At 33.8% G+C, this 14,924-nt stretch overlaps 1 long non-coding RNA gene across 1 annotated transcript; it reads right to left on the bottom strand.

Annotated features, from left to right (window-relative positions):
• Positions 1 to 10,428: 10,428 nt before the first annotated feature.
• LOC126626897 (uncharacterized) lies at positions 10,429 to 14,287 on the bottom strand. Its single transcript, XR_007624807.1, has 3 exons — positions 14,200 to 14,287; positions 14,048 to 14,118; positions 10,429 to 10,749 (listed from the first exon to the last, which is right to left on the bottom strand). It is a non-coding gene; the product is annotated as an uncharacterized LOC126626897 (long non-coding RNA).
• Between the last annotated feature and the right edge of the window lie 637 nt (positions 14,288 to 14,924).

The raw sequence follows: 14,924 nt of genomic DNA, 5'->3' as shown, positions 1-14,924 counted from the left end.
TGTTTAGAGTCTATCTCGAGCCTTAAAATCTTGCAAATCACCCACGATCACGACATCCTAAAAACCCACCGTGTCAGAGCTTTTGGGTTCTTATGTTTCCCACGACCATTTGATGAAACAAAGGTGTGAATGAGTTCGTGAGATTGTGAGGAAGATGATGGTAGTGTCCAACAACTCGATCCGTGATGTTGTAGTATGGTTTGAGTGTGGTGGTATCACGATTGTACAAACGGGAAGAAGAATCGAGAAAGAAGGAGAGGGTGAGGGATACGCGTGTGTATGTGTACATGTGTGTGTGTGTTCACGGATTGGCCTGAAAGAAAAGAAGTAAGGCCTTAATTGGGTTGCTGTGAAAAAGAGAAAGAGATAGAGAGTTTTAGGGTCCAATTAGCCAAGGAAAATAACAATTCAACCTAAAATCTGATTGGGCTAGACATGACGGGAACTAGTTGATTGGTGAATAAAATATAGTCAACCCAACAATATATTTTTACCCTAACTCGTTATTTAATCGCCATAACATTTTCATTAGGAATCCGATTCGACCCTAACTCGCATCGACGCACTCGTGACGTCGAGTACAATTTAATTACGATAGCAAGGGAGATTATTTAAAACTACATATGTACATCCACGTCACTAAGCCACCGAGGGCATAATCGTCATCTCACATACTTGGGGAGAAAATTATAATGACAATTGGGACGGGTCGTCATAGAGAGGTCTTAGGTTCCACTCTCACTAAAGGAGAATTTGAACCACATTATTGCTCAGCCCATTGTGAGACTAAGCCGACCCCTCCCCCTTATTGTAGATAATATTGTTTGTTCAAAAAAAAAAACCTTGGAATATCAGTATGATCATGCTTGTATTTGGTTTAGTAGTTGTCCTTTTATTATGATTCATATATAAGTTACATTTTAATATGTATGGTTTAAAGATTCGTCGAGGATCTTCTTTGTAAACATTATTCTTTTTTTTTAAATACTTTTTATTTTATTTGTGATGGTTAGTTAAATTTAATATTTTCATTTTCGATAACTGGCTAAGTGGTGGTTCCTTGTTTTTTCTTTTTTTTTTTTGGAAATGTATATGTTGTATCTGGTAAAATTAAGGTCATTCCTTACAATATAACATTATGGTATATACGTACATCATCATTATGTTGCATTCCATAATGTATTCTAGCTAATATATTTTACAAAGATGGAGAAACTACTTAGTGGTTAGAGTCCAACAATGGTATTCCCATACGACCAACCAATGTCCTATATATGGTATGTGGTAACAAGAAGAAAATTCCAATAAGTAGATAATAAGAATGCTTAATTATTTTCCTATGTTTGAGCTACTATAATATGCCCAAGATGGGATAATGAAAAGAAAATTGCCAAAAATGGATAACTAGTTCATTTTAGGATCTCCAAGCTCTGATGCAACAGAAGATATCGTAATCCAGTGGATGAAGCATATATATGTTTAAAGAATATGTATACCAATTTCTTTCTTCATATTACACATATAAAGAAAAAGCTTTGCTTATATTACAGGGAGAATTTCAAACTACGTAGTTTCTTTCAATTGTTCTTATAATATATGAGCTTCATTGATTAAAAAATAAACAGAAATAAAAAAAATAAAAACTAATATATGAGCTTCAGCCCGCCACAAAACGATGGCAGCTTGTATTTCAAAAAAAAAAAAACACAAAAGTTTAAACCTTATCGAACTTAAGGGGGAAAACACGGGTTTCTGAGGAGTTTAAAATGAATAATTCACAAATATCTTTGTCTTTGACAACCCTAGAGAAACTTCCCAAATTTCTAGTGATCTAAAGGGGAAATAAAAGCGGTTTGACCAAAAAAAAAAACACTTAACGAAAAAACAAGGACGCAACCATGAAGCATTTAAGCATATTTTCCCTAACCCTAGACACGGATGAATAATCATAAAGCGATCTCTTGATGTAAAGTAATATTAGCAATATCTACATATGCTGTAAAAATAATCTTTGTTTTCAGTACTTACACAAAGATAGGGACCCATTTGACCATTGAGTTGGTTAGCCAAGAAGTTGGTGCGGCAACTGCCCTAAATTCCACCACTTTGAAACGCCAAAGACATCCTTCTTTTACAATTAACCTCGAGAATGCGTCAACGGGCATTTCTTAATACCTTCGTCCGTTTATCCTTTTAGGAAAACAAAGAGATTTCATTTAATTTTCACCCAACACGGAGAAACATGCATGCATGAGAAGATTATGATTCTCTGCCTCAATAAAATTGCAATATACAAGTTATTTCAATAGGAGCCGACGATTTTTAGTTGAATTTCGGAGAGGAATTCATTTGGAATGTCCTGTGTCCATTAAATGATTCAATTTATCCAAGCGCTACTGATCATAATATGCATATAGAATTTCTAAAGGAAGAAAACATAACCAACCCAGTACAATATACATAATAATATGGCCGGCATTTATCCAATTTTATAAAAAACTACACTTGAGAACGGGCAATAAGTTCTATAAATATGCATGTATCTAGGAATCGATGGCAATTGATACCCTTCAAGTATTTTTCGATTGCAAAAGGATATTATATTATATTGTCTTATTACTAAAGCGAACGAGCTATGTTAAACCTAACTTACAGTATACATATATGTACATGCATACATATATACCATGACCACGTACATAGGTCAAAGCAATAGGACGCGCTAGAAGTGAGAGAGTGTCATTCATTTCCTTTGTTTTTCTTCCCCTCTGACCTCATTTTGCTGTCGATACAGGTTAACTCCTTAAAGTGTTCTCAAAGTTGAATTAGAGAGAAAATTAATAACCCTATATATTAATTAACCTTATGAGATCAAGCAATATATTGAACAGGATACCTCGCTAGCAATGAATTAATGCAATTTTTTACATAGATAATAAAACGATTGCTTCTTGAGTTCAACTAAGGTTCCTTGTCGGGTGGACCATCATGTATCTCACATCAAAAGAAAGTAATTAGAAACGAGGCAGCTGGTTTAGTTAATTAATTTAATAAATAATAATGTATACATAGGTCTCTAATGATGTCACTAAAACAGACTACTGGGAGTAATTGTCATTAGAAAAGATCATATAGCTGTAATGTCAGCTAAACAACTGAATTGCTTGCTCCCTCAAGTTTCTACCCGATACATCTAAACTCGGACTTTCTATGCCCTCTCTCAGGCCACGTATATTATGTTTCATCTGTCTCTTCATCACTACTCCATCTCCAAGGACCACACAACATAATCAGAAAACACCTCCCATTTAAAAATCACAAGCAATTAATAGTAATTTCAAGTCGCATGCAAGATATTATTATGAAACATTGACGATTGTTTGTTTGATTTTTCGAAAGATCCAGAAAAGAAGAGCAATTGACCTAGCTACTTGAAACAATTGGTTAGTTTTCATATGTATTTCCTTTCCCTTTCGCCCATATATAGTATAGTTATATAGGTTTTTTTTAAAACCAATGAAAATTAGATTATGAAACAGATCTGTTGAACACATCTTGCAATATAATAGTGACAGTCCATCTAATAGTTACGTACTTAATTAGAATAATAAACAAATAAACAGAGGCAAACTGCTGAAATTACAAATTACGTACTTCTGTTTCAAGAACGTATCAAGCATGCATTTGGTTCTATTAATTTTATTTGTTCATGTCAATGGTGAATTAAGAAAGGAAAAAAACTTGACTGCAAGACGACTCAACTCAGCTGTTTCAGATAGACTCAAATCTGATTTTATTTCTGCGATAACCATCGGCTCTGGAAACCGTAGCTGCTTGCGCTGGGCACAGCTTTATCGAACACTTACCATTATTAGTAGGATTTCAGTATATTTAAATATATAACGTCATCTAATTGTATTAGTTGTGGTTGATCTCCTTCCTATGGTGTATGAAATCTTTTTCAAAACAAACTGACATTGGCCACCTGACCTAGGTGGGGTTTTGATCTCTCTCTCTCTCTCTCTCTCTCTCTCTCTCTACTAGCGACAATGACAGTTTGAATATGTTTTGTTGAGCGCTTGAATTAACAAATAGAGACTGCAGCAGAGAAGCAACCGAGATTGGTTTATATATGAGAGCAACCTCCATTACGTCCAGTACACGTGAATGGTAATTGAGCATTCATCGAACAACAACTTCACTCTTTTAAACCATTCATACCCCAACAACCCTAATACAAAGCAAAAAAGTTGTGGGGTCTCAGAAATCTATGCTAATTTCATCATATATCTTTTACCGTTTGAATGAAAGTTTGCGTGTCAATCGAAAGCATTTCTTACGGGTGGTGTATTCAATTGAGAATTTGAAAGATTTTAATGGACTTATAAATCCATGGGTTTTTATAGAGTTTAATTGATTATAGAGATTTCATATAAAATTTTGATTTAATTCTCTCGAAATCTCATGGGGAGAGGTGAGATTTGTAGATGCTTAAAATACACTACGAAATCTCTCCAATTCCCTCTAATTTCTCAACTTTTTCAAATTCTTTAAAATTAATTTCTAATTGAATACACCTGGAATGTTATAAACTTATTTAAAATCCTAATTGAATACACCTGGATTTCTAAGAATTTTAATAAACTATCTTAAAATTCGAATTGAATACACCTTGAATTTCAGAGAATCGCTTAAAATCCTGATTGAATACCCCTAGATTCATTAAAAGAATTAAAATCCCTCAAAATCTCAATTGAATGCACCCCCTACTTCATTATTGTTCTCGTATACCTTATAACTCTATTGGTTTTGACTCAAGCACGGAGAGAGGGTATATAACCTTTTTAATTATAAGATGCTTGCATTACTTTAATAAGAGACTCAACATAGAATATAGTTTCTTCCTAACTGATAGCTAGTCTCAGACTAGGACTCCAAATCGTGCATTCAAATTTATAATCACCATCGATCAACCATTGCTCAAGCCTTCTTGATCACTCCTTACTAACATACTACGTACCAAGGCATCCAATTTTCTCAACCATTATGCCTAACATTGTGGAATATATATTATATACATATTTACTAAATAAGCATGAGCGATATATGTTTCCATATTATCAAGTACTGGTACGATACATATTCGTGTCCACATTGTACCACTTCTTCAATATAAGTAACATTAACCAATAATTGACTTGTCATTTGTGTTGTGTTTCCATATTCGTGTCGTTTTCGTGACATACCCCATATCTTAACAGGTCGTGTCATGTAACACAATTAAAATGAAGGAGTAATATGAACCAAACCGAACTCGACCCGTTAATATTAACGGGTAATATAACCCGACTCGTTACCACTTAAAGAAAATATATTTTAAACCAATAAATAATCAATTGAAAAACATAATACTAAATTATTATATGCATACCACGTTGTCACATAAATATTACTTCAAAATATAAAGACACATTTGTCTTTCAAGTATCACATAAATATTAATTAATGTATAAGTCTGAAAAATATAAATTACATATATGTGTATATTTATATATATATATATATATATAAACACTCGTAATGACAAGCTTTACCACTTTCGTGAAGGGCTCAACTTCGAAATTCGCCACTATAATCACATAAACTATATATCGAAATTTGACCATTCATTGTTGTTTATATTTATCCTCCATTCTTCTCACAATTTTTTTTTTTTCAGATATTTTTTTAAAACATGATCTTTTAGAGGATGCAGAAAGATGAAAGGCTCTGATCGTTGATATTACGTTCAGAGTTTTATCGTTAGTAAAAATATTGCTCGGAGTTTATAATGTCTCTAGTAACTATAAAACATCAACTCATATTTTAGTTAACCATAAATATCGAAACATAATATCAACGATCTGAATCGTCTATATCTGTTAAAAGATTTGTCTTCAAAAAAGAAAATCTGAAAAACGAAACTCGGTGAGAGAAAAAAACGTAATCGATAATCGATGGTTAAATATAAACCTAAAGTTTATGGATTTTGGTGTCGAATTTCAAAGTTGTTCCCTTCACGAAAGTTGTAAAACTTATCATTATAAGTGATTATATATATTTTTAATGTGTTTTATAATGTTTTAATCTCACTTTTAAGAGGATAAAACATTTATGAGTGACTGTATGAGAGAACTTTGTTAGGTCATTGACTCTAAAATTGAAAGTCTATCTTTTCGCCTGTACTGATATTATCTAGTTGATTTGAATTTTGATTAACAGATCAAGTAAAATTACCCCAGTAATAATATTAAAACACTCTCATAATAAAAATAAATATAAAAATAAAACTTAAAAAAAAAATTAATAGTGCCGATTTAGTCCTTGAATTATCATCTCAATGAAAATTAGGTCCCTGAATCATTTTTTTGGTAAAATAAGTCCCTAAATTCAATAAAAATTGTTAATTTCATCCCTACTATTATATTCAAAGTTATTTTATTCAATTTTTCGTTAACTTAAGTTACTTGACACACATTAGAGTGTAATACTGTCATTTTTTGGCGTATAAGCCCTTAACATTTCATATAGGTTGCAAATCTAACATCTAATTTACCCTCCAAAATTAACTCTATATAATATTTCTTTATAAAAAATTATCAATTTACCCTTCAATGTGTATCACATGCAAGTAACATGACTTAAATTGAGGAAAAATTGAATATAGTAGCTTCGAATATAATATTAACGATGTAATTGGCAGGTTTTTATAATTCAGAGACTAATTTTTCTAAAAAAAATATTACAGGGACTAAATTCGCAGTTCCAATACCATAATACATATTTAATATACAATATGGCTTTTGTATTTTAAAGTAAGTTTTTTTAATAGTTTAACTTTAAATTATCAAAATAATTTTTTCTTAAACTCGTTAAGGACCCGTTATTAATGAGTTCCTAATCGGTGACTCGATAACAACCCAATTAGTTATCGTGTTGACTTGAAACTCATTATTTTCGTGTCGTGTTAACAGGTCGTGTAAGAAATTACCAGGTTTACCAATAATACAAGTAGGATAACTTCTATTAGAGCTCTACAATCACAATGTACTACACAAAAATATGATAACTCTAGCATTTTCTTATTTATTATCACTGTTGATAAAATATAGTTATCTAGCCAGGGTTTCCATATACTCAATGGCCTCAATTGAAAATGTATGTGTATGTGTGAAAATATTATTGTACTTGATATGGTATATATGTTGCCATACTATATATAACAATACGAAGAATTAATCCAACTGGAGGTTTGGATGAATATAGGGTTTAGGATCATGGGCACACGCATTTAATACATATTTTATTTTGTAGGGCGCACTTCTTAATGTATTTTAATAATCTGAATCATCTATATCTTAGTACATCATTCATAGATCAACTTTGCAAAAAGTTAGATAAATCCAAAATCATTAAGACATTCATTTGTAAAGAAGAAAATGGATGAATACAGTTCTACAAAGAATCACTAAAGTTAATCCAACGGTCATATGGTTTTGAATTTGGGTAATTTTTTTTTATAGAGATGATATTAGAGATAAGACATAAAAGATAGATAGTTAAATCGTTAAAGTACATTAAAAAGTGGGTCCCACAAAAAAGTGTGTCAAAAAAGTGTCTTCGGATCTTAATGCTATATGTATAACATATATTTTCCCTATTCATGCAAATAGGATAGTGTTATGCTATCAAACTATTAATCATGACTATTAAGTGGGCAAAATACATCTAAATGTGCAAGTTTGATTAACAATTTAACAATATGCATGATATGTTAAAATATAGATTGTTTGTACCATATTATATCAGCACTAAAACCATCGAGTATCAGCCAACTAGAAAGTCTCAGGTATCCTCTAAAAAGTCTCTACTTCAGCAGCCTTACCGAAGCACACAAATTAACCTCTCAAAAAGTGAGGACCTCAGCGTGGAGACTCCTATAATTAATGGGAGACTTATCTCCAACTTGGAGGTCAATTACAATGTGACAAGTGACAATACTACATTAAGTGCATTTCATCCCACATTGTCCAAGTCAAGAAATCTTCTTCAACTTTGCCTCTATAAAATGATATATAACTTCTACTCCATTCAAAAGGTTAATCACTCTTACCAGTAAAGCATTATATCCCCACTAAACTTGCCCACATGACGCCTTAAATTGGAAAAGAAATGATAGAATTCGATCGAAAAATCCCTTGTATTAAGGCAAGGGTTGGACTAGTGACGCCGTTTCCTACAAAAGAGCAGCTTGTGGGCCCTAATTGGGTCTAAGTAAGGAAATGATTCATTTTATTGCCAAATTTGTACCCTTTCAATGTCATTTTCTATCTATTCCGCCATCTGATCTCCATCATTAAAGAAGTGCTGCTAGATATACCGAGGGCATCATGATATATGATAATGCAGTATACTGTATATGTCACTTGAAATGGGCTTTGAAGGGTAAAGTGATGATGATTATTGATCGACTACCATACATATGGGCTTATTTTTTGCTTTGTGAAGAAGGTTTTGTAGGGATTTTTCAAAGAGTAGAATTAAAATCAGTCTACACCGTTCTCATGCACGTTGTTTGTTTCTGGTTTTTGTTTATTTTGTTTTCAAAACTAGGGTAGTGACAGTTAATTCTTTAGGGATGATAACTCTGAAAATGACAAACTCATAGAATTTGGGGACTTACTAATATAAGAAAATTTATATGAGTATCTTATGTAACCAAATTTCCTCACTAATTTTTAATCCTTTAACTTTCCAAATGCTTGTAGACTTGTAGTGTCCATGGGGAATATGGATGGAGAATTTGTGAGGATTTGAAGGTAAACGAGTCTCACATCGGTGAAAGAGAAATTTAGTATGGGCTTATAAGAGATTGTGTTGTTCTTTATATTGCCAATTGATCTTAACCTTTTCTTCATGGTATCAAAGCAGGAAGAGAATTTTCAGTGTGACCGGTACACGGGGTTGTACTCCACGTGTCACTATACAAATGGTGGGATATGTGTGTTAAAAAGTTAATAACTTAAAAAATAAAATTTATCACCACTTATATATATATAAAAACATGTAGTGTACCACCCATGTTGCTGTCACAATAAAAAATTTCTCAAAAGCAGGTTGGTCCACGTGCGAAGCCCAACGACCACACGTGCTTCACATCACCCAATTCATGTTGTCACAAGTGAAGGGGCGTGTGAGGATGTGAAAGTAAAAGAGTCTCACTTTGATGAAAAAAGAAATCTAACAAGAGCTTAATGCTAAACATATATTTATGAGAGTTGTTATTAGCACTCCAAAAAATTAATCATAAACTCCAAACATGTAAAAAGGGTGAAATACACTTGAAGGAGTGCAAAATAATTTTTTATATAGTGCCGATAACATTTACTCATCTTACTGCATGAAATATATAAGTTGAACATATTGTTTTTAATTTTCAAAAATTCACACGATCGCTAAGATGAATTTGAAGAGGGACTTAATGATTAGATCCCCATTTATATATGGCTAATGTATATTTTTAACTCATTCGGGTGGAAGAGTTGCCTAAACCTCATAATGGGCAAGCCATAATAATTTGGTTCGAGTTTTCATTTGGCAAGAATCAAACCTAAAACTTCTCACTTACAAGTGAAGAGCAATACCACTATGCTGTAATATATGACTAAAGTATTTTTATTTAGTTAATTTTTGACACGAATGATATTCGAAGAGGGACTTAAAAGACTAAACAACTTAGATCATGAAACAAGAAGTAGGGAGAGCGCAAAGGAATGGTTTGCTCCGTATTAAATAGGAATGTGTTTCTTTATTGATATGGAAAAGAACAAATACAACTCCTAGAGGCAAGAATGGGATGGAGGCTAGTTGATGAGAAGGGTAAAAAGATCTACGTAGATACTTAGATCAAGGAGCTTTAGTACCAGAGTTGATGACATCTTTATGGCAATAGGAACCCAATTCAATGATATAATCATGTCTCGTGCACGAAGAGAAAAACATAAGCCCAACCTCATCCGGTTGTTAGGTGAGATAATCTGAATAAATCAATCTAGAATTAATTTTTACTTTTGAAGTTGCACTATCCAAATTTTGGTCATCGGCGACGGTGAAAAGCCAATATGCCTTTACCACATAAAAACTTAAGGAAAACTAACGAAAAGTCCAAAAAAACTTCTCTTTTAACGAAAATTCCTTTTTAAAGGTATAGTGAATAGTGTTAGTTAAAGGTAAAAATGTAGTTTTTCGTTAAAAATGAACAGTACCGGGAGTGTTTTGTTAAAACTCCCAAAAACTTAACTATTGGCAGGAGACATCTGTTATCAATAGAGGTTGGTGCAAAATACTATAGTTGATTCACTCTATGAATTGTTTATTTGCTACAGATAATTGACTAAACAACTTTATGTGTGACAATAAGCACGAAATTTTGTGAATCGATTACAAAGAATTTTGAATATGAATTCGTACTCATATCTCAATCCATACGTGGATATGGGTTATAAAAAAAAATGCAAGAGAATAACAAGTGGGTAGACAATAGAGCGGAAGCAGCAGCAAGTTTGATGGTGGATATAGCCTTATCCCCCCTGGCATACCATACATGATCAATGCCCAACCCACGAGACTCATGCCTTATTATGCCACCTCTTCGTATAGTAGCCTACTCTCAGCGTCTTTATGTTACCAAGATGAAGCTCGCTTCTTGCACTACGAATGTGCCACCAAGAACAATGGAGAGATAGATGTGAGAATGTGAAGGTAAAAGAGTTCCACATTAGTAAAAGATTAAAACCTTGCAAGGATTTACTAGACGTTGAGCTACTCCCATTATCGTCAATTAGTTTTATGGTAGAACTCCAACATTCTTCATGCTGTCAAAGCAAGTTAGCTCATATGTGAAGCCCAATGACCATAGGCGCTCCACATCACCAAATAGTGTTGTCCGCATATATGGCTTGAAAATTCATCACCTATGGGGGAAGTGTGAGGATATAAAGATAAAAGAGTCTAACATCGGAGAAAGAAAAATTTGCAACCTCTTATAAGAGGTTGAGCAACTCCACATATTGTCATATGTGCACGTACGAGCAATCATAGTAGGCTCGGAAAATTCAAATGAACTCCATCTTATAAGCTTCTTATTTGTAAGTTGGTGTATTTTATACTAGAGCCCAGAAACCAAAGAATGATAATGATAATTCAACTCTGCACCGCTCAATGCCAGCGCTTAAGGCTATCTCTAATGCAAGGGGCTAATATTTCAGATCAGCCATGTATTTTCAACTATTCACTGATAAGTATGAGGTTAGATAATTTTTTCCTTCAACAGTTAGAAACTTATAATTCTCACCCCCCCCCACTTTATAATTTGCTAAACTTTTGTATTTCAATGAATTTTTTATTTTTGCTAGTAATTCTGAAATTAGTTTTTGTATAATCGATCTTGTTTTATCTTTACGAACATTTTGATGTAAAAAAAATTCAAATCTGAAAATAAATTGTTGATAAAATTTAATTTTTTTTATGGATTAATGAACAAATAGATGTGTATTTATAGATTTTTGGTGTTGGATCTTATGTGGGTTAATTAATTATATTATTTTGACCGTTAAATTTAAATGTGGGCGGTTAGACATTGTTTATTACCACTAAAATTGATTAAATTGAATTTGAACCGTTAAATTTAAAAATAAATGTAGCAGAACGCGCCACCCTATATCTGAATAACACGAGCATCTAGGCCATAGGAAGGGTGCTTGCAATGTGCTCGCCCATACCAGATCTTTCTTCCATGTTCCTGCTGATGCCATGGCCCGTCTTCTGCTGCAAGCTGGGGCCCTCGGCCCACTTGCTTCCTTATCCACCTGTTTTGGGGGGGGGGCCAAAATCCCATTTTTTCCACCCCAAATACGCCCAATTTTGGTTATTTTTGTTTCTCCCCACCCCGAAAACCCCAACCCCTTCTTAGAGATAGCCTAACAGGTGAAACGATCCCAGGGCCAAGAAGACTAGAATGATGAGTTCCATATCTTTCTTATTTTGAATAAAACCAAGGTTTAAGACCAAGTGTTAAAGTAAAATTTCAATTTTATTATGCAAAGTTAAAGACCAAAGCAGAAAAATCACTTAGTACTATGATTAGTGGCGGATCCAGGATTTTAAACTCAAGGGGTCCCAATAATAAAGGTAAAAAAATTATAGACAAAAACAACATTGAAAATTTAAATATAATACATTTCATTCAAAAATCATATGCAAAACAATATTACAAATTATAAAATCATAATTCAAGCGTCCATTACGAGGTTTCATAAGTTACTAGGGAGTACCTAAGTTATTAATTATCTAATATGGACCACTAAATTTAAAACACCGGTCAAATAAAACTCTCCTCAAACTCCCTCTATCTTTCTAACCAAACACACAATTTTTCTCTTTTACTAGTTTCCAAGCATCCACTTTCTCTCTCACTAAGAACACAGCTGCCATACCTCCACCAACCGCCTCCCTCCCCATTCTCCCAAAGCCATGGTAGCTCCACCCCCAAATTTCACCAACCCATGACATGACAAATCATATCCATCTTACTAACCTTATGTAGGAAATTTCATCCATAAGAAAAATTACTAAGGTGGTTGAAATAATTTGGGGAAATTTCGCTTATGTACTGCCCCGCTAGACGACAGAGAAAGGTTGGAGGAGAAGTGGGTGGCACTGATGGATGAGACAATGGTAGAAGCAAGGAGGAGAGAGGCTGGAAGGGTCCTTATTTTCTTTCTTCTCCGTGTGCGGTCATCTTCTCCGAGAAGAAAACAGCCACTGCAACTTGCAACCTACAACCTGCACAGACCTCATGCTCGAGTACGAGGGGTTCCCGAAAATTTCTAGCAGCGATTTAGGATTGCCGACGGGTCCTGGGACCTCCCAGGTCCCTATGTGGATCAGTCCTTGACTATGATTTAGTAGTATTCTTCTTTATTTGTAAGTGAGGTGTTAGGTTCAGTTCTCGTCAAAACGAATTTGAACCACATTATTGCTAGTTTATTATGAGGCTAAGCCCGCTCCCCTCCTCTTTAGTGTAGATAATATTGTTTGTTCAAAAATAAAAAACCAAAGCAGAAAAGTTCGTTAAAGAGTTCATTTATAGCCCATTTAGGAAACATATAAACCCCGAGGTAACATGACCGAAAACTAAACCCTAGGTCACTAGCTGAGCTACTAGAAATGCTAAGGCGCCGAATGTATTAGCATCCAACTAATAGACGATGTCTGTAAATTCCACTTGGATGACTAGTCAGCCTGCAGAGTCGTGGACGTATCTTAAGTTCTTAACCCTAATCCGACCTATACTGCCGTCAATTTAATGGTCCATATCATTCCATGTTAGAGTAGCCAAGTCAATCAATCAATTGTATGCATGGACAGATTGAAACCAACAAGGAAATGTCAGGTTTTTAGTGTTTACGGCCCATTATTACTATGATTGAAGCACAAACCAGAGGCCAGAACAAATAAATAGAACAAATTCAGAAGCAGCACCATACGTTATGTCGGTTAGTTAGAATAAATAGAACTAATTTTCTATCATTTATTGTCGTTTCGTTTGTACTAAACTTACTATCATCATATGTTTTGCATGTATGTGGCATTTGCTTGAAGCTCTAAATGCATGTTTTCTCGTGCTTTATGAAAGGGATGAGAAGCTTTCAAATATCAATACCGTTTCTAACAGTATTTGACAAATATAATTACAAGTGTTTCTAGGTTATAGAAGCATTCTTTGTAAATGCTTCTTATAGGCGCTTATGCTCTTCCTACATAGCCTACAAAACATGCCCTAAATTCACCAAGCAAGTGTAACGTGAAAAAAACCAGAAAGATAGATATGAAAACAAACTCCTAACATTCTAAGCTTTTCGGTTTAGAAGCATTGGGATCAAGATAACTTATATTATATTATACATCTATGGATCAGACTTCAAAAGATTATTGGAGATAAACTTACCTTATACATGTCATTAATCCAGAGAAACATCTTGATCCTGTCAGCACTTCCTAAGAGAAACGAACATCGAGCTAGGAGATGATCATCAAAGAACCTTCGATCAGAACATGATATAACAGTATGAGAGAGAGAGAGAGAGAGAGAGAGATCACCATCAAGTCATCAACCGGGTTATGAATATATCTCGGTTGATCGGTTAAAGTTCAAGAGAACTTGGTCAATGATTGAAACGCTTTCTGCATGGAAAGCTTTAAGTCACATGATATATATAACCTATATATATGTATCCTATATATATATATACCAATTAATTGGATATGCATATATATAATAGGAGAGAATCCAGTCAAAGCTCTAAAAATTTTTATGCAAAGTTGATAATCACATGGATGGAGTGGGTAAGATTGAAAAGAAGTCATTAACAGGTAGGCTTCCATGAGAGCATCCCCACATGCTTTGCCTTGTCATCTCCTTCCAATGATGGCATAGATCAATGTCTATAATTACAAATGTCACCGCTTAAAAAATTGACAAATATACACTAACATTACTCGCGCAAGATAAAATAGAAAAACAAACTTATAGGTGCTTAGTAATTTAAGTTGTTTGATTATAAGAGGTAAAGCCATTGACAACCTTTGTCAAATTTATTTATGGTACAACTAATGTTACTTGTTATTGTCTGATTTTCTTGTCGCGTCAATTCATATAACGAGGGTACACAAGTTTACTCAGAACACTTGGTAATAATACTTCCATGCATAAACTAAACTAATTTAGAGGTCTTAAAATGTACACATGGTTGTGCTTTCTGCTAAGAGACAAACCATCCATAGGCTGGAAAGCTTTGTAGGATTCCAGATTGTCTTTGTTATGC

The sequence above is a fragment of the Malus sylvestris genome, chromosome 1 (genome assembly GCF_916048215.2).
Source record: "Malus sylvestris chromosome 1, drMalSylv7.2, whole genome shotgun sequence".
In the NCBI taxonomy this organism is placed as follows: domain Eukaryota; kingdom Viridiplantae; phylum Streptophyta; class Magnoliopsida; order Rosales; family Rosaceae; genus Malus; species Malus sylvestris.
This window is presented reverse-complemented; position numbering and strand designations above follow the sequence as displayed.